The sequence below is a fragment of the Oncorhynchus kisutch genome, linkage group LG29, assembly GCF_002021735.2.
Source record: "Oncorhynchus kisutch isolate 150728-3 linkage group LG29, Okis_V2, whole genome shotgun sequence".
Lineage (NCBI taxonomy): Eukaryota > Metazoa > Chordata > Actinopteri > Salmoniformes > Salmonidae > Oncorhynchus > Oncorhynchus kisutch.
The window spans coordinates 31,420,988-31,444,605 of NC_034202.2; the positions used below are offsets into that span (position 1 = coordinate 31,420,988).

At 51.7% G+C, this 23,618-nt stretch overlaps 1 protein-coding gene across 2 annotated transcripts in view; it reads right to left on the minus strand.

Moving 5' to 3' along the window:
- LOC109874161 (disks large homolog 4) overlaps positions 1 to 23,618 on the minus strand; it is a 114,337-nt gene that overhangs the window by 89,921 nt on the left and 798 nt on the right. The gene's annotated exons all lie outside the window — the stretch shown is intronic.

Here is a 23,618-nt window from a genome sequence, read left to right on the forward strand (position 1 = left end):
CAGAGAGAGCTGGTTGACTGATCCAGCCGTGACTCACAAAATATGTTCGTCACAGCCAGTGAGAGAGGGAGGGGAGAGAGAGAGGGATTGAGAGCGATGGAGAGAGGGAGGAAGAGAAAGAAGGAGAGAGCAAGAGAGAAGGAGAGAGGAAGAGAGAGTGAAACAGAGAGAGAAGGAGAGAGGAAGAGAGAAGGAGAGAGGAAGAGAGTGAAACAGAGAGAGAAGGAGAGAGGAAGAGAGAAGGAGAGAGGAAGAGAGAGTGAAACAGAGAGAGAAGGAGAGAGGAAGAGAGAAGGAGAGAGGAAGAGAGAGAGAAGGAGAGAGGAAGAGAGAAGGAGAGAGGAAGAGAGAGTGAAACAGAGAGAGAAGGAGAGAGGAAGAGAGAAGGAGAGAGGAAGAGAGAGTGAAACAGAGAGAGGAAGAGAGGAAGAGAGTGAAACAGAGAGAGAAGGAGAGAGGAAGAGAGAAGGAGAGAGGAAGAGAGAGTGAAACAGAGAGAGAAGGAGAGAGGAAGAGAGAGAGAAGGAGAGAGGAAGAGAGAAGGAGAGAGGAAGAGAGTGAAACAGAGAGAGAAGGAGAGAGGAAGAGAGAAGGAGAGAGGAAGAGAGAGTGAGTGTAGACCTCACCTACGCTTTTTGCATGTATTCTCTGCTCTTCCCTTCAAACATACAGTACTGTTCATAGTATCTCAATCCCTCCACTCCTCTCCCTACCTCTGTTCCTCCCTCTCTCTCTCTCTCTCTCTCTCTCTCTCTCTCTCTCTCTCTCTCTCTCTCTCATTCCTCCTCCCTCTCTTCATCCCTCATCTCTCCACCCCCTATCCCTCCCTCCCTCCCTCCCTCACTCCCTCCCTCACTCACTACCTCCCTCCCTCCCTCCCTCCCTTTCTCTCTCTGTCCCTCTCTCTCACATACCTTCCCCCTCATTTGGATTCCTCCTATATGACTCAGGTCAGTGGAGGAACATGGTATTGGACTGTGATATCATTGTAGCTTTAAACAAAATCTATGTTCAAATTTGGACTAGCATTGAATTCAACCAAATATTTGTAATTTCAGACAATCCCTGTGCATGGTCAATTAAAGTTGCTTCTAATATCCAACTGTGTTCTGGCAGCACTTGGAGTACACATTATAATCAACATGATGTGGAGCTACCTAAGAAACAGTAGTAGTAATAGGCCAACTCATCTGCAATTCAAATGACCCACTGGCTGGTTCAATTTCAAAACAACCTATAGCCACAGAACAACCAAAACACATTCACCTCCGGAGGTTGATTTGCCTGAGCCCAGCCCTATCTGGGTTATAGCGTCCATCCACACCTGCCCACTATGGATTCATGTGAGTGGATGTGGCCACAGAGCATGTAACACAAATACCAGGTGTAAACAGGGTAAAGGTCTGTGTGCTAGCCCAGAGCCAACTACATTCATACCACAGCTACATAATATTGTGTTATTTTCAGTCTGTTCAGAGCAGTGGCATGTATTCATGGAGGCCATGGGAAGCCAGGCTTCTCCCAAGGCTTCTTTTTTTAAAAACATATAATTATTTATCTTTTGTCTCTGTGTTTCAAAATGTTCCTTCAATTTGCAAGAGGCTGAATGTATCTCACTGGTGAAAGCATCCGACCGAGCGAACAGGGAAGCCCGCTTGGATTTTGGCGTCACTCCTATCAAATCGCATTGAGAGCACATGTCATTGACAGAAACAACTTAAATTGCTGCATCTCGTTGTGTTGTTCTCCGGTGGCTAGCTAGGCAGCTAGCTAAAGCTGGCCATTTCTAAATGTTCCATGGATGGAGACAGGGATTCGGCTACAATGGCAATTCTAATCCAACCATTAATTCACACATTGTTGTGCCCCTGGCCTGAGAGGATGGAAGTTCAATATGTAGCTAGATGTAGAAGGCTAATGTTAACTTGCTAACATTGCCCCTGAATGGAAGTTAGGCTAGTGAGCAAGCATTTTACCCAGGTAGCCTGGGACAACAAAAACTAAAAGTGTGTACTGTATGACAGGGTGATAGACCGTTTTGTCAACATGAAAGAGAGGAGGATGGCGTTGGTGTTTCTCTACAAGTAGGGTGAGTCAACATATTTGCAAAAACGCGCGCACACACACACACACACACACACACAGAGAAATCACAACCATAGACAGCCACATCATATTTAGCTTACGTTGATTGGACTAAATTGTGTTTGGTATCTTTTAGTTGTCACTGTATTAGACTAAGCAGTGGTGATTTAATGATGTTGAAGTTGAAATGATGCTGGAATAGTGAAGGCAGCTCCTGTTTTCTTTGTGACTTGCAGTATCTCTCTGTGGTTCTAAATCAATGGTTGTTTAGTGAGCTGAAAAATCCAGAAACATGAACTTGCTTGACCTTGCTGTAGGTCGTGTAACTGTGTGTTACATGCAATATGCTTTGTGGACTTCACTGGACAGATGTTGCTATCCGGTTTTGTGATAAAACAAAGGTGTGGTTGAATTTATTCTGCCACTGTGTCTTCTTATTGTCTCTGTCTTTAGGCCCATATATCACGGTTGCAAGGCATATTCATTAACAGGTTATCGAGCAAACAACGCAATTATCACAACACTGGTTGTAGTATGGCTTTTTCACTGGCTTCCCCAGTGATTTTACCCACACACCACTACTGGTTCAGAGGGGTGTGAAACAGCGGTAAACAGAGGGTAAACAGCCCTGACCCCACTGGACTAGGCCCCATTGAACTGGGTTGCTGCATATATTCTGACAGCAGCTGAGGTTGGACTGAGAGCCCAATTGTATTAGAGGGTATTTGAACTAGAACGTTCTGTATCCATGATTAAAGCAATCTAACAGCCATATAGTCCTTTTCATTGAAACAGTACTCAACAAATGTTGTATAACACAGAACATCTACATTATACACAACGCGTGAATACTACGTTACCATGTAAAAAGTGTTCATTTCCTATTCTCTGCTACCGCCTACGCCGATGTCACTCTCCTACCTGCACACTCCAGGTTTCATATCATCAACAACATGTCTCACTCTGTGCTCGTGCTCGTTTTTCCTCACTCTCTCATCACTCTCTCTCTACCCCCTCCTCTTTCGCTCTCTTGGTCTCTCAGCCCCTCTCTCATTTTTCCTTCCCTCGCCTTTCATATCTTTTCTCTCTATGATACCCCTGCCATGTTGTCATGGCAACAAACGGGCCCTGATAGCTTGGTTGCTAAGCAACTGCCATCACCCATAAGAGGAACATGAAGATACAGAGTCCGAGACAAACAAACCTGTGTGTGTGTGTGCGTGTGCGTGCGTGTGTGTGTGTGCGTGTGCGTGTGTGCGTGCGTGCGTGCGTGTGTGTGTGTGTGTGTGTGTGTGTGTGTGTGTGTGTGTGTGTGTGTGTGTGTGTGTGTGTGTGTGTGTGTGTGTGTGTGTGCGAGCACGTGTGTATGTTTGTGCCTTCATATAATCAGTTAATTGATCTGTCATGTTTTCTCTCTATTCAGTCCTGCCTGTGACAGATATTGAGGTAGCAGTTTACGCCATTAACACTAGAGAGCACGTCATCGACATCAAAGACTTAGGCATTCAGAGGAGCCTTTTTTTTGGAATGCAGCAGGTTAAGCCGACCCATTTTTCCTGACCATAATTTCAGATTAACAGAGCAGGGAAAACAGTCATTTTTCACAAACCACTAGGCTAATGCAGGAGTCATATTCATTGTCATTCTCTCTACTGATTCCTTATTTTTTAGTGGTCTCATCCCATGACGAGAACGCATAATGGTTGAAAAACGACAGACGAATTAGGATCTAGGCTATTGTACAGGAATATTATGAATTTAATGACGTAAAATGAGTAATGAAGCAGTAGAAATAGTGTCCCTGGGCTAAATTCCCATTTTCTTGCACTTATACATCATGCCACAAGGTGTCAGCCTACTCTATGTTGAAGAGTATGATAAGAGCACTGTCATAGTATCTGATGCATTCGCAAGGCTAAAAATACCTCTGACACTCCTATAGGAGACGACATGGCCATCTTTATACAGTGTGGGATCAAAGGAATGTCTTGTATGGATCCCACCGTCTTCCTTGACACCAAAGGACATTATTTCATACCAGTCTTTTCTTTTCTGAGATATGTCTCTAGCCATCCAGTCAGTCAGCCAGTCAGCCAGCCAGCCAGCCACAGCCAGCCATTCAGAAGTGTTACCAGCCAGGCATTCAGCAGTGTTACCAGACAGGCATTCAGCAGTGTTACCAGCCAGACATTTAGCAGTGTTACCAGATAGACATTCAGCAGTGTTACCAGCCAGACATTCAGCAGTGTTACCAGCCAGACATTCAGCAGTGTTACCAGATAGACATTCAGCAGTGTTACCAGACAGACATTCAGCAGTGTTACCAGCCAGACATTCAGGAGTGTTACCAGACAGGCATTCAGCAGTGTTACCAGCCAGACATTCAGCAGTGTTACCAGATAGACATTCAGCAGTGTTACCAGCCAGACATTCAGCAGTGTTACCAGCCAGACATTCAGCAGTGTTACCAGATAGACATTCAGCAGTGTTACCAGCCAGACATTCAGCAGTGTTACCAGCCAGACATTCAGCAGTGTTACCAGATAGACATTCAGCAGTGTTACCAGACAGACATTCAGCAGTGTTACCAGCCAGACATTCAGCAGTGTTACCAGATAGACATTCAGCAGTGTTACCAGATAGACATTCAACAGTGTTACCAGCCAGACATTCAGCAGTGTTACCAGATAGGCATTCAGCAGTGTTACCAGCCAGACATTCAGCAGTGTTACCAGATAGGCATTCAGCAGTGTTACCAGATAGGCATTCAGCAGTGTTACCAGCCAGGCATTCAGCAGTGTTACCAGCCAGACAGTGTTACCAGCCAGACATTCAGCAGTGTTACCAGCCAGACATTCAGCAGTGTTACCAGCCAGACATTCAGCAGTGTTACCAGATAGACATTCAGCAGTGTTACCAGACAGACATTCAGCAGTGTTACCAGCCAGACATTCAGGAGTGTTACCAGACAGGCATTCACCAGTGTTACCAGCCAGACATTCAGCAGTGTTACCAGATAGACATTCAGCAGTGTTACCAGCCAGACATTCAGCAGTGTTACCAGCCAGACATTCAGCAGTGTTACCAGATAGACATTCAGCAGTGTTACCAGCCAGACATTCAGCAGTGTTACCAGCCAGACATTCAGCAGTGTTACCAGATAGACATTCAGCAGTGTTACCAGACAGACATTCAGCAGTGTTACCAGCCAGACATTCAGCAGTGTTACCAGATAGACATTCAGCAGTGTTACCAGATAGACATTCAACAGTGTTACCAGCCAGACATTCAGCAGTGTTACCAGATAGGCATTCAGCAGTGTTACCAGATAGGCATTCAGCAGTGTTACCAGCCAGGCATTCAGCAGTGTTACCAGCCAGACAGTGTTACCAGCCAGACATTCAGCAGTGTTACCAGATAGGCATTCAGCAGTGAATACACTAGGGATGGGTCATGTTGCAGCATTAGCCTTCTAACCCAATATGAAGGGACTTAGTCCCCAGCCGATCCAACCTGTCATCTGTAGTAGGGAGCATTCCCAGGCAGGCGGTGACACAGACAGCATCAAACAGGTAGATGAAGACTAGAGCCATGGAACAGGGTCTGTGTGTGGATTCTGTGTTGAATACAACATCTAGAATTCAATTAGGATTGGGACAAAGGTTGACACTGTTTCTGACTCTCTCCCATTTGAGTCAGTGTGCTTGGTTGTTAGTGGTTTGTGTGTGGGTGGGTGTATTTTTCTGACTGTACAATGCGTGTAGTGTGTACATCTGTAGGTGTGTGGCTTTGTGTTTGAATAGGTTGGAGTGTGTGGATTCAGGGCACAGTGTGAGGGGTGTCTGAGTGTGTGGGTGTGGGGCTTTGTATAGATGTAGGGTTGAGTGTGGTGAAGTGGGTTGTGACGTGCGAGTTGCAGTCTGTGAGAGATAGAGTGTTCATTCTACTAAGCCTCACTGCAAAGAAAATCTATGGTATAATTAAGCAAAAAGGCCAGAGGAGGTGTGATATATGGCCAATATACCACAGTTAAGGGCTGTTTTTAAGCATGACGCAACGCGGAGTGCCTGGATACAGCCCTGAGCCGTGGTATATTGGCCATATACCACAAACCCCTGAGGTGTCTTATTGCTATTATAAACGGGTTACCAACGTAATTAGAGCAGTAAAAATACGTTTTGTCATACCCGTGGTATACGGTCTGATTTACCACAGCTGTCAGCCAATTAGCATTCAGGGCTCGAGCCACCCAGTTTATAATGTCAAATTATGACTTATTCTAAGACCTTTCATGAGGATGAATATAAACACATTCAATAGATCTCTGAAAGAGAGACTGAGGTTGAGAGGAGGAGATGAAGAGAATGGAATCAGGCTTGAGGAGAGAGTGAAGGAGGGAGGAATAGAAGTAGCGAATTAGACAGTAGTAAGACAATAGATAACAGCACCCTGGGAGCACTGTGACAGGATCAGTGCCTCTGCTCCTCTGGCCCTGTGGCTGAACACACACACACACAGCTGGTGGAGGGACAGAGGACAGAGCCTGTGTCCTTGCTTGTGTCCTTGCTTGTGTCCTGGCCTGTGTCCTGGCCTGTGTCCTGGCCTGTGTCCTGGCTTGTGTACCCGGGCCTGTGTCCTGGCCTGTGTCCTGGCTTGTGTACCCGGGCCTGTGTCCTGGCCTGTGTCCTGGCGTGTGTACCAGGGCCTGTGTCCTGGCCTGTGTCCTGGCTTGTGTACCCGGGCCTGTGTCCTGGCCTGTGCCCTGGCTTGTGTACCCGGGCCTGTGTCCTGGCCTGTGTCCTGGCTTGTGTACCCGGGCCTGTGTCCTGGCCTGTGTCCTGGCCTGTGTCCTGGCTTGTGTACCCGGGCCTGTGTCCTGGCCTGTGTGCTGGCTTGTGTACCCGGGCCTGTGTCCTGGCCTGTGTCCTGGCTTGTGTACCCGGGCCTGTGTCCTGGCCTGTGTCCTGGCCTGTGTCCTGGCTTGTGTACCCGGGCCTGTGTCCTGGCCTGTGTCCTGGCCTGTGTCCTGGCCTGTGTCCTGGCTTGTGTACCCGGGCCTGTGTCCTGGCCTGTGTGCTGGCTTGTGTACCCGGGCCTGTGTCCTGGCCTGTGTGCTGGCTTGTGTACCCGGGCCTGTGTCCTGGCCTGTGTCCTGGCTTGTGTACCCGGGCCTTTGTCCTTGCCTGTGTCCTGGCATGTGTCCTGGCTTGTGTACCTGGGCCTGTGTCCTGGTCTGTGTCCTGGCTTGTGTACCCGGGCCTGTGTCCTGGCCTGTGTCCTGGCTTGTGTACCCGGGCCTGTGTCCTGGCCTGTGTCCTGGCTTGTGTACCCGGGCCTGTGTCCTGGCCTGTGTCCTGGCTTGTGTACCCGGGCCTGTGTCCTGGCCTGTGTCCTGGCTTGTGTACCCGGGCCTGTGTCCTGGCCTGTGTCCTGGCCTGTGTCCTGGCTTGTGTACCCGGGCCTGTGTCCTGGCTTGTGTACCCGGGCCTGTGTCCTGGCCTGTGTCCTGGCCTGTGTCCTGGCTTGTGTCCTGGTCTGTGTCCTGGCTTGTGTACCCGGGCCTGTGTCCTGGCCTATGTCCTTGCTTGTGTACCTGGGCCTGTGTCCTGGCCTATATCCTGGCCTATGTCCTGGCCTGTATCCTGGCCTGTGTCCTGGACTGGAAATCAAATAGGAGCTATCTGCCTTAGCAGTTCAACACAGACCCCTTGGTAAATGGCGCATACACACTAGGATAGAATTTAACTTGCTTACATTTTACTATCACTGAAAATGCACTTTTCAAATGCATACTTGAGTTTCCATTATGAGTTCACATACTATATATACCCACATGGACTCACAAGCTGCACATTTTCAACACACCATACATATTGCAAATAGAGATACTTACCCCACTATAGCAGAAACACACTTACTCTGGAATATACACATACACATGGCTTAAACACACACCGGTACACACTGTGAACACACACACGCACACTCAGGAGACACAGAGTCTTGTCAGACAAGTTAAGCTGAGCAGAGTTGTGTGCAGCAGCACCAGCTGAATGAATAATGAAGTGGCTGGGTTTGTTTGATTGTGTGTGAGTGGTGAGGGGGCCTCAGATATGACCACTGAACTCCATCCTACAGACTAGGCAGCAGCATTCACCAGCTTCTCAAGCCCCATCCTCCCCGACACACACACTGTACAGCTTCAGATTGTCACTAATAATATTAATGTTCGTTCTTAAAGATACCAGGTAGAGCTGGCAGCACAGCGTCAAGTGGTGCAGTTCTACAAACATGGAGGCTAAAGCTGGCAGCTGGTGGAAAGATGTTCACACTGGAGCTAAAGCAAAGCAGCCAACCAGCCACATACATACAAATTACTCTTTACAATGACGGACTACTGGGGAACAGTGGGTTAACTGCCTTGTTCAGGGGGAGAACAACAGATTTTTACCTTGTCGGCTCAGGGATTCAAACTAGAAACCTTTTGGTTACTGGCCCAAAGCTCTAACCACTAGGCTACCTGCCGCCCCATACATACATGCATACTGTATACACTATCTGTCAAAAGTTTTAGAACACCTACTCATTCAAGGGTTTTTCTTTATTTTTACTATTTTCTACATTGTAGAATAATAGTGAAGACATCAAAACTATGAAATAACACATATGGAATCATGTAGGAACCAAAAAATAGTTAAACAAATCAAAATACACTACCGTTCAAAGGTTTGGGGTCACTAAGAAATGTCCTTGTTTTTGTTAAACAAACCAAAATATATTTTATATTTGAGATTCTTAAAAGTAGCCACCCTTTGCCTTGATGACAGCTTTGCACACTCTTGGCATTCTCTCAACCAGCTTCATGAGGTAGTCACCTGGAATGCATTTTAATTAACAGGTGTGCCTTGTTAAAAGTTAATTTGTGGAATTGTGACAAGGTAGGAGTGGTATACAGAAGATAGCCCTAGTTGGTAAAAGATACAAGTCAATATTATGGCAAGAAGAGCTTAAATAAGCAAAGAGAAATTACAGTCCATCATTACTTTAAGACATGAAGGTCAGTCAATGCGGAACATTTCAAGAACTTTGAAAGTTTCTTCAAGTTCACTCGCAAAAATCATCAAGTGCTATGATGAAACTGTCTCTCATGACGACTGCCACAGGAAAGAAAGACCCAGAGTTACCTCTGCTGCTGAGGATAAGTTCATTAGAGTTGCCAGCCTCAGATTGCAGCCCAACTAAACGCTTCACAGAGTTCAAGTAACAGACACATCTCAACATCAACTGTTCAGAGGAGACTGTGTGATTCAGGCCTTCATTGTTGAATGGCTGCAAAGAAACAACTACTAAAGGACACCAATAAGAAGAAGAGACTTGCTTGGGCCAAGAAACATGAGCAATGGACATTAGATTGGTGGAAATCTGTCCTTTGGTCTGATGAGTCCACAATTGATATTTTTGGTTCCAACCAGCCTGTCTTTGTGAGATGCAGAGTAGGTGAACGGATGATCTCTGCATGTGTGGTTCCCACCATGAAGCATGGAGGAGGAGGTGTGATGGTGTGGGTGTGCTTTGCTGGTGACACTGTCTGTGATTTATTTAAAATTCAAGGCATACTTAATCAGCATGGCTACCAGAGCATTCTGCAGCGATACGCCATTCCATCTGGTTTGCGCTTAGTGAGACTATCATTTGTTTTTCAACAGGACAATGACCCAACACACCTCCAGGCTGTGTAAGGGCTATTTGACCAAGAAGGAGAGTGATGGATCAGATGACCTGGCCTCCACAACCACCCGACCTCAACCCAATTGAGATGGTTTGGGATGAGTTGGACCGCAGAGTGAAGGAAAAGCAGCCAACACGTGCTCAGCATATGTGGATTATCCAACAGTCTCCTTCAAGACTGTTGGATAAGCATTCCAGGATAAGCTGGTTGAGAGAATGCCAAGAGTGTGCAAAGCTGTCATCAAGGCAAAGGTTGGCTACTTTGAAGAATCTAAAATATATTTGGATTTGTTTAACACTTTTTGGGGTACTACATGATTCCATATGTGCTATTTCATGGTTTTGATGTCTTCCCTATTAATCTACAATGTAGAAAATAGTCAAACTAAAGAAAAATCCTTGAATGAGTAGGTGTGTCCAAACTTTTGACTGGTACGATATGGTACAGTACAGTACCATACCAGTCAAAAGTTTGGACACACCTACTCATTCAAGGATTTTTCTTTAGTTTGACTATTTTCTACATTGTAGAAAACGTACATAAATACATACGTACGTACATACAGTGGGGAGAACAAGTATTTGATACACTGCCGATTTTGCAGGTGTTCCTACTTTACAAAGCATGAAGAGGTCTGTAATTTTTACGGACTTACATACATACATGCACACACACACACACACACACACACACACACACACACACACACACACACACACACACACACACACACACACACACACACACACACGCGCATACATACATACATACATGAAAGCCACTAATGTGCACACAGACTATAAGTGCTGACTTTGACTACATCTAGTCAAATGTATAATTCATCTGTAGAAACACTAATGAGGAAAGCCTAGGGATTGGAGAGGGGATAGGGGAGGATGGGAAAAGAGGAGAGGAGGGAAGGAAAGAAGGGGGACAGAGGAAAGAGGTGAATTCAGGAGAATAAAGGGGTGGAAGAAGCAGGAAGGATGGAAATGGAGGAGAGAAAAGAGACAAATGGAGGAGAGGAAAGAGACAAATGGAGGAGAGGAAAGAGACACATGGAGGAGAGGAAAGAGACAAATGGAGGAGAGGAAAGAGACACATGGAGGAGAGGAAAGAGACACATGGAGGAGAGGAAAGAGACACATGGAGGAGAGAAAAGAGACAAATGGAGGAGAGGAAAGAGACAAATGGAGGAGAGGAAAGAGACACATGGAGGAGAGGAAAGAGACACATGGAGGAGAGAAAAGAGACAAATGGAGGAGAGGAAAGAGACACATGGAGGAGAGGAAAGAGGCACATGGAGGAGAGGAAAGAGACATATGGAGGAGAGGAAAGAGACAAATGGAGGAGAGGAAAGAGACACATGGAGGAGAGGAAAGAGACACATGGAGGAGAGGAAAGAGACAAATGGAGGAGAGGAAAGAGACAAATGGAGAGAAAAGGCATAATAGGAAAAGAGGGGGTGTGAGAGGAGGGGGGAGGTTAAAGGAGAGTGGGGGTTAGAGGAGGGGAGGTTAGAGGAGAGTGGGGGTTAGAGGAGGGGAAGAATAGAGGAGGGTAGGAGGTTAGAGGAGGGGGAGGTTAGAAGGGAGGTTAGATGAGAGTGGGAGTTAGAGGAGAGTGGGGGTTAGAGGAGAGTGGGGGAGTTAGAGGAAAGTGGGAGGTTAGAGGAGAGTGGGAGGTTAGAGGATGGGGGAGGTTAGAGGAGAGTGGGCGGTTAGAGGAGAGTGGGAGGTTAGAGGAGTGGGAGGTTATAGGATGGGGGAGTTAGAGGAAAGTGGGAGGTTAGAGGAGAATGGGGGTTAGAGGAGAGTGGGGGTTAGAGGAGAGTGGGAGGTTAGAGGAGAGTGGGGGTTAGAGGAGAGTGGGAGGTTAGAGGAGCGTGGGAGGTTAGAGGAGAGTGGGGGTTAGAGGAGAGTGGGAGGTTAGAGGAGAGTGGGAGGTTAGAGGAGAGTGGGAGGTTAGAGGAGAGTGGGGGTTAAAGGAGGGGGAGGTTAGAGGAGAGTTGGAGTTAGAGGAGAGTGGGGGTTAGAGGAGAGTGGGGGTTAGAGGAGAGTGGGAGGTTAGAGGAAAGTGGGGGTTAAAGGAGGGGGAGGTTAGAGGAGAGTGGGAGGTTAGAGGAGAGTGGGAGGTTAGAGGATGGGGGAGGTTAGAGGAGAGTGGGCAGTTAGAGGAGAGTGGGCAGTTAGAGGAGAGTGGGAGGTTAGAGGAGAGTGGGAGGTTAGAGGAGAGTGGGCAGTTAGAGGAGAGTGGGAGGTTAGAGGAGTGGGAGGTTAGAGGAGAGTGGGCAGTTAGAGGAGAGTGGGAGGTTAGAGGAGAGTGGGAGGTTAGAGGAGAGTGGGGGTTAAAGGAGGGGGAGGTTAGAGGAGAGTGGGAGGTTAGAGGAGAGTGGGAGGTTAGAGGATGGGGGAGGTTAGAGGAGAGTGGGCGGTTAGAGGAGAGTGGGCAGTTAGAGGAGAGTGGGAGGTTAGAGGAGAGTGGGAGGTTAGAGGAGAGTGGGGCAGTTAGAGGAGAGTGGGAGGTTAGAGGAGTGGGAGGTTAGAGGAGAGTGGGCAGTTAGAGGAGAGTGGGAGGTTAGAGGAGAGTGGGCGGTTAGAGGAGAGTGGGCAGTTAGAGGAGAGTGGGAGGTTAGAGGAGAGTGGGACGTTAGAGAAGAGTGGGCAGTTAGAGGAGAGTGGGCAGTTAGAGGAGAGTGGGAGGTTAGAGGAGAGTGGGAGGTTAGAGGAGAGTGGGAGGTTAGAGGAGGGGTGAGGTTAGAGGAGAGTGGGCGGTTAGAGGAGAGTGGGAGGTTAGAGGATGGGGGGAGGTTAGAGGAGAGTGGGAGGTTAGAAGAGGGGGGAGGTTAGAGGAGAGTGGGCGGTTAGATGAGAGTGGGAGGGTAGAGGAGAGTGGGAGGTTAGAGGAGAGTGGGGGTTAAAGGAGGGGGAGGTTAGAGGAGAGTTGGAGTTAGAGGAGAGTGGGGGTTAGAGGAGAGTGGGAGGTTAGAGGAGAGTGGGGGTTAAAGGAGGGGGAGGTTAGAGGAGAGTTGGAGTTAGAGGAGAGTGGGAGGTTAGAGGAGAGTGGGAGGTTAGAGGATGGGGGAGGTTAGAGGAGAGTGGGCGGTTAGAGGAGAGTGGGCAGTTAGAGGAGAGTGGGAGGTTAGAGGAGAGTGGGAGGTTAGAGGAGAGTGGGCAGTTAGAGGAGAGTGGGAGGTTAGAGGAGAGTGGGAGGTTAGAGGAGAGTGGGAGGTTAGAGGAGAGTGGGCAGTTAGAGGAGAGTGGGAGGTTAGAGGAGAGTGGGCGGTTAGAGGAGAGTGGGAGGTTAGAGGAGAGTGGGCAGTTAGAGGAGAGTGGGCAGTTAGAGGAGAGTGGGAGGTTAGAGGAGAGTGGGAGGTTAGAGGAGAGTGGGAGGTTAGAGGAGAGTGGGAGGTTAGAGGAGAGTGGGGGTTAAAGGAGGGGGAGGTTAGAGGAGAGTTGGAGGTTAGAGGAGAGTGGGGGTTAAAGGAGGGGGAGGTTAGAGGAGAGTGGGAGGTTAGAGGAGAGTGGGAGGTTAGAGGATGGGGGAGGTTAGAGGAGAGTGGGCAGTTAGAGGAGAGTGGGAGGTTAGAGGAGAGTGGGAGGTTAGAGGAGAGTGGGGGTTAGAGGAGAGTGGGAGGTTAGAGGATGGGGGAGGTTAGAGGAGAGTGGGAGGTTAGAGGAGAGTGGGGGTTAGAGGAGAGTGGGAGGTTAGAGGAGAGTGGGAGGTTAGAGGAAAGTGGGAGGTTAGAGGAGGGGGGAGGTTAGAGGAGAGTGGGAGGTTAGAGGAAAGTGGGAGGTTAGAGGAGGGGGGAGGTTAGAGGAGAGTTGGGGTTAGAGGAGAGTGGGGGTTAGAGGAGAGTGGGGGTTAGAGGAGAGTGGGAGGTTAGAGGAGAGTGGGAGTTTAGAGGAGAGTGGGGGTTAGAGGAGAGTGGGAGGTTAGAGGAGAGTGGGAGGTTAGAGGAGAGTGGGAGGTTAGAGGAGAGTGGGGGTTAAAGGAGGGGGAGGTTAGAGGAGAGTTGGAGTTAGAGGAGAGTGGGGGTTAGAGGAGAGTGGGAGTTTAGAGGAAAGTGGGAGGTTAGAGGAGGGGGGAGGTTAGAGGAGAGTGGGAGGTTAGAGGAGAGTGGGAGGTTAGAGGAGAGTGGGGGTTAAAGGAGGGGGAGGTTAGAGGAGAGTGGGAGGTTAGAGGAGGGGGAGGTTAGAGGAGAGTGGGAGGTTAGAGGAGGGGGGAGGTTAGAGGAGGGGGGAGGTTAGAGGAGAGTGGGAGGTTAGAGGAGTGGGAGGTTAGAGGAGGGGGAGGTTAGAGGAGAGTGGGCGGTTAGAGGAGAGTGGGAGGTTAGAGGAGGGGGGAGGTTAGAGGAGAGTGGGAGGTTAGGGGAGGGGGGGGGGTTAGAGGAGGGGGGGAGGTTAGAGGAGAGTGGGAGGTTAGAGGAGAGTGGGAGGTTAGAAGAGAGTGGGAGGTTAGAGAAGTGGGGAGGTTAGAGGAGAGTGGGCGGTTAGAGGAGAGTGGGAGGTTAGAGGATGGGGGAGGTTAGAGGAGAGTGGGAGGTCAGAAGAGGGGGGAGGTTAGAGGAGAGTGGGAGGTTAGAGGAGAGTGGAAGGTTAGAGGAGAGTGGGGGTTAGAGGAGAGTGGGAGGTTAGAGGAGAGTGGGAGGTTAGAGGAGAGTGGGAGGTTAGAGGAGAGTGGGGGGTTAAAGGAGGGGGAGGTTAGAGGAGGGGGGAGGTTAGAGGAGAGTGGGAGGTTAGAGGAGAGTGGGAGGTTAGAGGAGAGTGGGGGTTAAAGGAGGGGGAGGTTAGAGGAGAGTGGGAGGTTAGAGGAGGGGGAGGTTAGAGGAGAGTGGGAGGTTAGAGGAGGGGGGAGGTTAGAGGAGGGGGGAGGTTAGAGGAGAGTGGGAGGTTAGAGGAGTGGGAGGTTAGAGGAGGGGGAGGTTAGAGGAGAGTGGGCGGTTAGAGGAGAGTGGGAGGTTAGAGGAGGGGGGAGGTTAGAGGAGAGTGGGAGGTTAGGGGAGGGGGGAGGTTAGAGGAGGGGGGAGGTTAGAGGAGAGTGGGAGGTTAGAGGAGAGTGGGAGGTTAGAAGAGAGTGGGAGGTTAGAGGAGTGGGGAGGTTAGAGGAGAGTGGGCGGTTAGAGGAGAGTGGGAGGTTAGATGATGGGGGAGGTTAGAGGAGAGTGGGCGGTTAGAGGAGAGTGGGAGGTTAGACGAGAGTGGGAGGTTAGAGGAGAGTGGGGGTTAAAGGAGGGGGAGGTTAGAGGAGAGTTGGAGTTAGAGGAGAGTGGGGGTTAGAGGAGAGTGGGAGGTTAGAGGAGAGTGGAGGTTAAAGGAGGGGGAGGTTAGAGGAGAGTTGGAGTTAGAGGAGAGTGGGGGTTAAAGGAGGGGGAGGTTAGAGGAGAGTTGGAGTTAGAGGAGAGTGGGAGGTTAGAGGAGAGTGGGAGGTTAGAGGATGGGGGAGGTTAGAGGAGAGTGGGGGTTAAAGGAGGGGGAGGTTAGAGGAGAGTTGGAGGTTAGAGGAGAGTGGGGGTTAAAGGAGGGGGAGGTTAGAGGAGAGTGGGAGGTTAGAGGAGAGTGGGGGTTAGAGGAGAGTGGGAGGTTAGAGGATGGGGGAGGTTAGAGGAGAGTGGGAGGTTAGAGGAGAGTGGGAGGTTAGAGGAGAGTGGGAGGTTAGAGGAAAGTGGGAGGTTAGAGGAGGGGGGAGGTTAGAGGAGAGTGGGGAGGTTAGAGGAAAGTGGGAGGTTAGAGGAGAGTTGGGTTAGAGGAGAGTGGGGGTTAGAGGAGAGTGGGGGTTAGAGGAGAGTGGGAGGTTAGAGGAGAGTGGGAGGTTAGAGGAGAGTGGGGGTTAGAGGAGAGTGGGAGTTTAGAGGAGAGTGGGAGGTTAGAGGAGAGTGGGAGGTTAGAGGAGAGTGGGGGTTAAAGGAGGGGGAGGTTAGAGGAGAGTGGGAGGTTAGAGGAGGGGGAGGTTAGAGGAGAGTGGGAGGTTAGAGGAGGGGGAGGTTAGAGGAGAGTGGGCGGTTAGAGGAGAGTGGGAGGTTAGAGGAGGGGGGAGGTTAGAGGAGAGTGGGAGGTTAGAAGAGGGGGGAGGTTAGAGGAGAGTGGGCGGTTAGAGGAGAGTGGGAGGTTAGAGGAGAGTGGGAGGTTAGAGGAGAGTGGGGGTTAAAGGAGGGGGAGGTTAGAGGAGAGTTGGAGTTAGAGGAGAGTGGGGGTTAAAGGAGGGGGGGGGGTTAGAGGAGAGTTGGGGTTAGAGGTGAGTGGGAGGTTAGAGGAGAGTGGGAGGTTAGAGGATGGGGGAGGTTAGAGGAGAGTGGGCGGTTAGAGGAGAGTGGGTAGTTAGAGGAGAGTGGGAGGTTAGAGTAGTGTGGGAGGTTAGAGGAGAGTGGGCAGTTAGAGGAGAGTGGGAGGTTAGAGGAGAGTGGGAGGTTAGAGGAGAGTGGGAAGTTAGAGGAGAGTGGGAGGTTAGAGGAGAGTGGGCGGTTAGAGGAGAGTGGGAGGTTAGAGGAGAGTGGGCAGTTAGAGGAGAGTGGGGCAGTTAGAGGAGAGTGGGAGGTTAGAGGAGAGTGGGAGAGGTTAGAGGAGAGTGGGAGGTTAGAGGAGAGTGGGAGGTTAGAGGAGAGTGGGGGTTAAAGGAGGGGGAGGTTAGAGGAGAGTTGGAGGTTAGAGGAGAGTGGGGGTTAAAGGAGGGGGAGGTTAGAGGAGAGTGGGCGGTTAGAGGAGAGTGGGCAGTTAGAGGAGAGTGGGAGGTTAGAGGAGAGTGGGAGGTTAGAGGAGAGTGGGCAGTTAGAGGAGAGTGGGAGGTTAGAGGAGAGTGGGAGGTTAGAGGAGAGTGGGGGTTAAAGGAGTGGGAGGTTAGAGGAGAGTGGGAGGTTAGAGGAGAGTGGGAGGTTAGAGGATGGGGGAGGGTTAGAGGAGAGTGGGCGTGGGGTTTTAGAGGAGAGTGGGCAGTTTAGAGGAGAGTGGGAGGTTAGAGGAGAGTGGGAGGTTAGAGGAGAGTGGGCAGTTAGAGGAGAGTGGGAGGTTAGAGGAGTGGGAGGTAAGAGGAGAGTGGGGGTTAAAGGGGGGGGAGGTTAGAGGAGAGTTGGAGTTAGAGGAGAGTTGGGGTTAAAGGAGGGGAGGTTAGAGGAGAGTTGGAGTTAGAGGAGAGTGGGAGGTTAGAGGAGAGTGGGAGGTTAGAGGATGGGGGAGTTTAGAGGAGAGTGGGCAGTTAGAGGAGAGTGGGCAGTTAGAGGAGAGTGGGAGGTTAGAGGAGAGTGGGAGGTTAGAGGAGAGTGGGAGGTTAGAGGAGAGTGGGAGGTTAGAGGAGAGTGGGCAGTTAGAGGAGAGTGGGAGGTTAGAGGAGAGTGGGAGGTTAGAGGAGAGTGGGCGGTTAGAGGAGAGTGGGAGGTTAGAGGAGAGTGGGCAGTTAGAGGAGAGTGGGCAGTTAGAGGAGAGTGGGAGGTTAGAGGAGAGTGGGAGGTTAGAGGAGAGTGGGAGGTTAGAGGAGAGTGGGAGGTTAGAGGAGAGTGGGGGTTAAAGGAGGGGGAGGTTAGAGGAGAGTGGGAGGTTAGAGGAGAGTGGGAGGTTAGAGGATGGGGGAGGTTAGAGGAGAGTGGGCAGTTAGAGGAGAGTGGGCAGTTAGAGGAGAGTGGGAGGTTAGAGGAGAGTGGGAGGTTAGAGGAGAGTGGGCAGTTAGAGGAGAGTGGGAGGTTAGAGGAGAGTGGGAGGTTAGAGGAGAGTGGGGGTTAGAGGAGAGTGGGAGGTTAGAGGATGGGGGAGGTTAGAGGAGAGTGGGAGGTTAGAGGAGAGTGGGGGTTAGAGGAGAGTGGGAGGTTAAAGGAGAGTGGGAGGTTAAAGGAAAGTGGGAGGTTAGAGGAGGGGGGAGGTTAGAGGAGAGTTGGGGTTAGAGGAGAGTGGGGGTTAGAGGAGAGTGGGGGTTAGAGGAGAGTGGGAGGTTAGAGGAGAGTGGGAGGTTAGAGGAGAGTGGGGGTTAGAGGAGAGTGGGAGGTTAGAGGAGGGGGGAGGTTAGAGGGAGAGTGGGAGGTTAGAGGAGAGTGGGGGTTAAAGGAGGGGGAGGTTAGAGGAGAGTGGGAGGTTAGAGGAGGGGGAGGTTAGAGGAGAGTGGGAGGTTAGAGGAGGGGGGAGGTTAGAGGAGGGGGGAGGTTAGAGGAGAGTGGGAGGTTAGAGGAGTGGGAGGTTAGAGGAGGGGGGAGGTTAGAGGAGAGTGGGCGGTGTTAGAGGAGAGTGGGAGGTTAGAGGAGGGGGGAGGTTAGAGGAGAGTGGGAGGTTAGGGGAGGGGGGAGGGAGGTTAGAGGAGGGGGGGAGGTTAGAGGAGAGTGGGAGGTTAGAGGAGAGTGGGAGGTTAGAAGAGAGTGGGAGGTTAGAGGAGTGGGGAGGTTAGAGGAGAGTGGGCGGTTAGAGGAGAGTGGGAGGTTAGAGGATGGGGGAGGTTAGAGGAGAGTGGGAGGTTAGAAGAGGGGGGAGGTTAGAGGAGAGTGGGCGGTTAGAGGAGAGTGGGAGGTTAGAGGAGAGTGGGAGGTTAGAGGAGAGTGGGGGTTAAAGGAGGGGGAGGTTAGAGGAGAGTTGGAGTTAGAGGAGAGTGGGGGTTAAAGGAGGGGGAGGTTAGAGGAGAGTGGGAGGTTAGAGGAGAGTGGGAGGTTAGAGGATGGGGGAGGTTAGAGGAGAGTGGGGGTTAAAGGAGGGGGAGGTTAGAGGAGAGTTGGAGGTTAGAGGAGAGTGGGGGTTAAAGGAGGGGGAGGTTAGAGGAGAGTGGGAGGTTAGAGGAGAGTGGGAGGTTAGAGGATGGGGGAGGTTAGAGGAGAGTGGGGCAGTTAGAGGAGAGTGGGCAGTTAGAGGAGAGTGGGAGGTTAGAGGAGAGTGGAGGTTAGAGGAGAGTGGGCAGTTAGAGGAGAGTGGGAGGTTAGAGGAGAGTGGGAGGTTAGAGGAGAGTGGGGGTTTAGAGGAGATTGGGAGGTTAGAGGATGGGGAGGTTAGAGGAGAGTGGGAGGTTAGAGGAGAGTGGGGGTTAGAGGAGAGTGGGAGGTTAGAGGAGAGTGGGAGGTTAGAGGAAAGTGGGAGGTTAGAGGAGGGGGGAGGTTAGAGTGAGAGTGGGAGGTTAGAGGAAAGTGGAGGTTAGAGGAGAGTTGGGGTTAGAGGAGAGTGGGGGTTAGAGGAGGAGTGGGGGTTAGAGGAGAGTGGGAGGTTAGAGGAGAGTGGGAGGTTAGAGGAGAGTGGGAGGTTAGAGGAGAGTGGGGGTTAAAGGAGTGGGAGGTTAGAGGACGAGTGGGAGGTTAGAGGAGAGTGGGAGGTTAGAGGACGTGGGGAGTAGAGGAGAGTGGAGTGGGCGGTTAGAGGAGAGTGGGCAGTTAGAGGAGAGTGGGAGGTTAGAGGAGAGTGGAGGTTAGAGGAGAGTGGGCAGTTAGAGGAGAGTGGGAGGTTAGAGGAGTGGGAGGTAAGAGGAGAGTGGGGTTAAAGGGGGGGAGGTTAGAGGAGAGTTGGAGTTAGAGGAGAGTTGGGGTTAAAGGAGGGGGAGGGTTAGAGGAGAGTTGGAGTTAGAGGAGAGTGGGAGTTAGAGGAGAGTGGGAGGTTAGAGGATGGGGGGAGTTTAGAGGGAGAGTGGGCAAGTTAGAGGAGAGTGGGCAGTTAGAGGAGAAGTGGGAGTATGAGATGGGAGAGTGGGAGGTTAGAGGAGAGTGGGAGGTTAGAGGAGAGTGGGAGGTTAGAGAGAGTGGGCAGTTAGAGGAGAGTGGGAGGTTAGAGGAGAGTGGGAGGTTAGAGGAGAGTGGGCGGTTAGAAGGAGAGTGGGAGGGGTTAGAGGAGAGTGGGCAGTTAGAGGAGAAGTGGGCAGTCTAGAGGAGAGTGGGAGGTTAGAGGAGAGTGGGAGGTTAGAGGAGAGTGGAGGTAGGTTAGAGGAGAGTGGGAGGTTAGAGGAGAGGTGGAGGTTAGAGGAGTAGTGGGAGGTTAGAGGAAAGTGGGAGGTTAGGAGGAGGGGGGAGGTTAGAGGAGAGTGGGAGGTTAGAGCGAATAGTGGGAAGGTAGAGGAGAGTTGGGGTTAGAGGAGAGTGGGGGTTAGAGGAGAGTGGGGGGTTAGAGGAGAGTGGGAGGTTAGAGGAGAGTGGGAGGTTAGAGGAGAGTGGGGGGTTAGAGGAGAGTGGGAGTTTAGAGGAGAGTGGGAGGTTAGAGGAGAGTGGGAGGTTAGGGGAGGGTGTGGTTTATTGTTAAAGGAGGGGAGGTTAGAGGGAGGTGGGAGGTTAGAGGAGGGGGAGGTTAGAGGAGAGTGGGCGGTTGAGGTAGGGGAGGGGTAGGTTAGAGGAGCAGTGGGCGGTTAGAGGAGAGTGGGAGGTTAGAGGAGGGGGGAGGTTAGAGGAGAGTGGGAGGTTAGGAAGAGGGGGGGATGGTTAGAGGAGAGTTGGCGGTTAGAGGAGAGTGGGAGGTTAGAGGAGAAGTGGGAGGTTAGAGGAGAGTGGGGGTTTAAAGGAGGGGGAGGTGGTTAGAGGAGAGTTGGAGTTAGAGGAGAGTGGGGGTTAAAGGAGGGGGGGGGTTAGAGGAGGAGTTGGGGTTAGAGGTGAGTGGGAGGTTAGAGGAGAGTGGGAGGTTAGAGGATGGGGGAGGTTAGAGGAGAGTGGGCGGGTTAGAGGAGAGTGGGTAGTTAGAGGAGAGTGGGAGTTTAGAGTAGTGATGGGAGGTTAGAGGAGAGTGGGCAGTTAGAGGAGAGTGGGAGGTTAGAGGAGAGTGGGAGGTTAGAGGAGAGTGGGAGTTAGAGGAGAGTGGGAGGTTAGAGGAGAGTGGGCGGTTTAGAGGAGAGTGGGAGGTTTAGAGGAGAAGTGGGGCAGTAGAGAGAGGGGGCAGTTCAGTTAGAGGAGAGTGGGAGGTTTAGAGGAGAGTGGAGGTTAGAGTGAGAGTGGGAGGTTAGAGGAGAGTGGGAGGTTAGAGGAGATGGGGGGAGTTATGGGGTTGTAAAGGAGGGGGAGGTTAGAGGAGAGTTGGAGGGTTAGAGGAGAGTGGGGGTTAAAGGAGGGGGAGGTTAGAGGAGATGTGGGCGGTTAGAGGAGAGTGGGCCGTTAGAGGAGGTGGGAGGTTAGAGGTAGAGTGGGAGGTAGAGGAGAGTGGGCAGTTAGAGGAGAGTGGGATGAGGTTAGAGGAGAGTGGGAGGTTAGAGGAGAGTGGGGGTTAAAGGAGTGGGAGGTTAGAGGAGAGTGGGAGGTTAGAGGAGAGTGGGAGGTTAGAGGATGGGGGAGGTTAGAGGAGAGTGGGCGGTTAGAGGAGAGTGGGCAGTTAGAGGAGAGTGGGAGGTTAGAGGAGAGTGGGAGGTTAGAGGAGAGTGGGCAGTTAGAGGAGAGTGGAGTTAGAGAGGGTGGAGGTAAGAGGAGAGTGGGGGGTGTAAGGGGGGGGAGGTTAGAGGTTAGAGGAGAGTTGAGTTAGAGGAGAGTTGGGTTAAAGGAGGGGGAGGTTAGAGGAGAGTGGAGTTAGAGGAGAGTGGGAGGTTAGAGGAGAGTGGGAGGTTAGAGGAGGGGGGAGTTTAGAGGAGAGTGGGCAGTTAGAGGAAGAGTGGGGCAGTTAGAGGAGAGTGGGGAGGTTAGAGGAGAGTGGGAGTGGAGGTTAGAGGAGAGTGGGAGGTTAGAGGAGAGTGGGAGGTTAGAGGAGAGTGGGCAGTTAGAGGAGAGTGGGAGGTTAGAGGAGAGTGGGAGGTTAGAGGAGAGTGGGCGGTTAGAGGAGAGTGGGAGGTTAGAGGAGAGTGGGCAGTTAGAGGAGAGAGAGTGGGCAGTTAGAGGGAGGGAGGTTAGAGGAGAGTGGGAGGTTAGAGGAGAGTGGGAGGTTAGAGGAGAGTGGGAGGTTTAGAGGAGAGTGGGGGTTAAAGGAGGGGGAGGTTAGAGGAGAGTGGGAGGTTAGAGGATGGGGGAGGTTAGAGGAGAGTGGGGCAGTTAGAGGAGAGTGGGCAGTTAGAGGAGCGGGGGGAGGTTAGAGGAGGGGGGTTAGAGGAGAGTGGGCAGTTAGAGGAGAGTGGGAGGTTAGAGGAGAGTGGGAGGTTAGAGGAGAGTGGGGGTTAGAGGAGAGTGGGAGGTTAGAGGAGGGGGAGGTTAGAGGAGAGTGGGAGGTTAGAGGTAGAGGAGAGTGGGGGTTAGAGGAGAGGGGAGGTTAGAGGAGAGTGGGAGGTTAGAGGAGGAAAGTGGGAGGTAGAGGAGGGGGGAGGTTAGAGGAGAGTTGGGGTTAGAGGAGAGTGGGGGTTAGAGGAGAGTGGGGGTTTAGAGGAGAGTGGGAGGTTAGAGGAGAGTGGGGAGGTAGAGGAGAGTGGGGGTTAGAGGAGAGTGGAGGTTAGAGGAGGGGGGAGGTTAGAGGAGAGTGGAGGTTAGAGGAGAGTGGGGGTTAAAGGAGGGGGAGGTTAGAGGAGAGTGGGAGGTTAGAGGAGGGGGAGGTTAGAGGAGAGTGGGAGGTTAGAGGAGGGGGGAGGTTATAGGAGGGGGGAGGTTGAGGTTAGAGGAGGAGAGTGGGAGGTAGAGGAGTGGGAGGTTAGAGGAGGGGGGAGGTTAGAGGAGAGTGGGCGGTTAGAGGAGAGTGGGAGGTTAGAGGAGGAGTGGGAGGTTAGGGAGGGGGGAGGTTAGAGGAGAGGGGAGGTTAGGGGAGGGGGGAGGTTAGAGGAGGGGGGAGGTTAGAGGAGAGTGGGAGGTTAGAGGAGAGTGGGAGGTTAGAAGAGAGTGGGAGGTTAGAGGAGTGGGGAGGTTAGAGGAGAGTGGGCGGTTAGAGGAGAGTGGGAGGTTAGAGGAGATGGGGGAGGTTAGAGGAGAGTGGGAGGTTAGAAGAGGGGGGAGGTTAGAGGAGAGTGGGCGGTTAGAGGAGAGTGGGAGGTTAGAGGAGAGTGGGAGGTTAGAGGAGAGTGGGGGTTAAGGGGGGAGGTTAAAGGAGGGGAGAGAGGAGAGTTGGAGTTAGAGGAGAGTGGGGGTTAAAGGAGGGGGAGGTTAGAGGAGAGTGGGAGGTTAGAGGAGAGGGGAGGTTTAGAGGATGGGGGAGGTTAGAGGAGAGTGGGGGTTAAAGGAGGGGGAGGTTAGAGGAGAGTTGGAGGTTAGAGGAGAGTGGGGGGTTAAAGGAGGGGGAGGTTAGAGGAGAGTGGGAGGTTAGAGGAGAGTGGGAGGTTAGAGGATGGGGGAGGTTAGAGGAGAGTGGGCAGTTAGAGGAGAGTGGGCAGTTAGAGGAGAGTGGGAGGTTAGAGGAGAGTGGAGGTTAGAGGAGAGTGGGCAGTTAGAGGAGAGTGGGAGGGGTTAGAGGAGAGTGGGAGGTTAGAGGAGAGTGGGGGTGGTTAGAGGAGAGTGGGAGGTTAGAGGATGGGGAGGTTAGAGGAGAGTGGGAGGTTAGAGGAGAGTGGGGGTTAGAGGAGAGTGGGAGGTTAGAGGAGAGTGGGAGGTTAGAGGAAAGTGGGAGGTTAGAGGAGGGGGAGGTTAGAGGAGAGTGGGAGGTTAGAGGAAAGGGGGAGGTAGTTAGAGAGAGTTGGGGTTAGAGGAGAGTGGGGGGTTAGAGGAGAGTGGGGGTTAGAGGAGAGTGGGAGGTTAGAGGAGAGTGGGAGGTTAGAGGAGAGTGGGGGTTAGAGGAGAGTGGGAGGTTAGAGGAGAGTGGGAGGTTAGAGGAGAGTGGGAGGGTTAGAGGAGAGTGGGGGTTTAAAGGAGTGGGAGGTTAGAGGAGAGTGGGAGGTTAGAGGAGAGTGGGAGGTTAGAGGATGGGGGAGGTTAGAGGAGAGTGGGCGGTTAGAGGAGATGGGCAGTTAGTTAGAGGAGAGTGGGAGGTTAGAGGAGAGTGGGAGGTTAGAGGAGAGTGGGCAGTTAGAGGAGAGTGGGGAGGTTAGAGGAGTGGGAGGT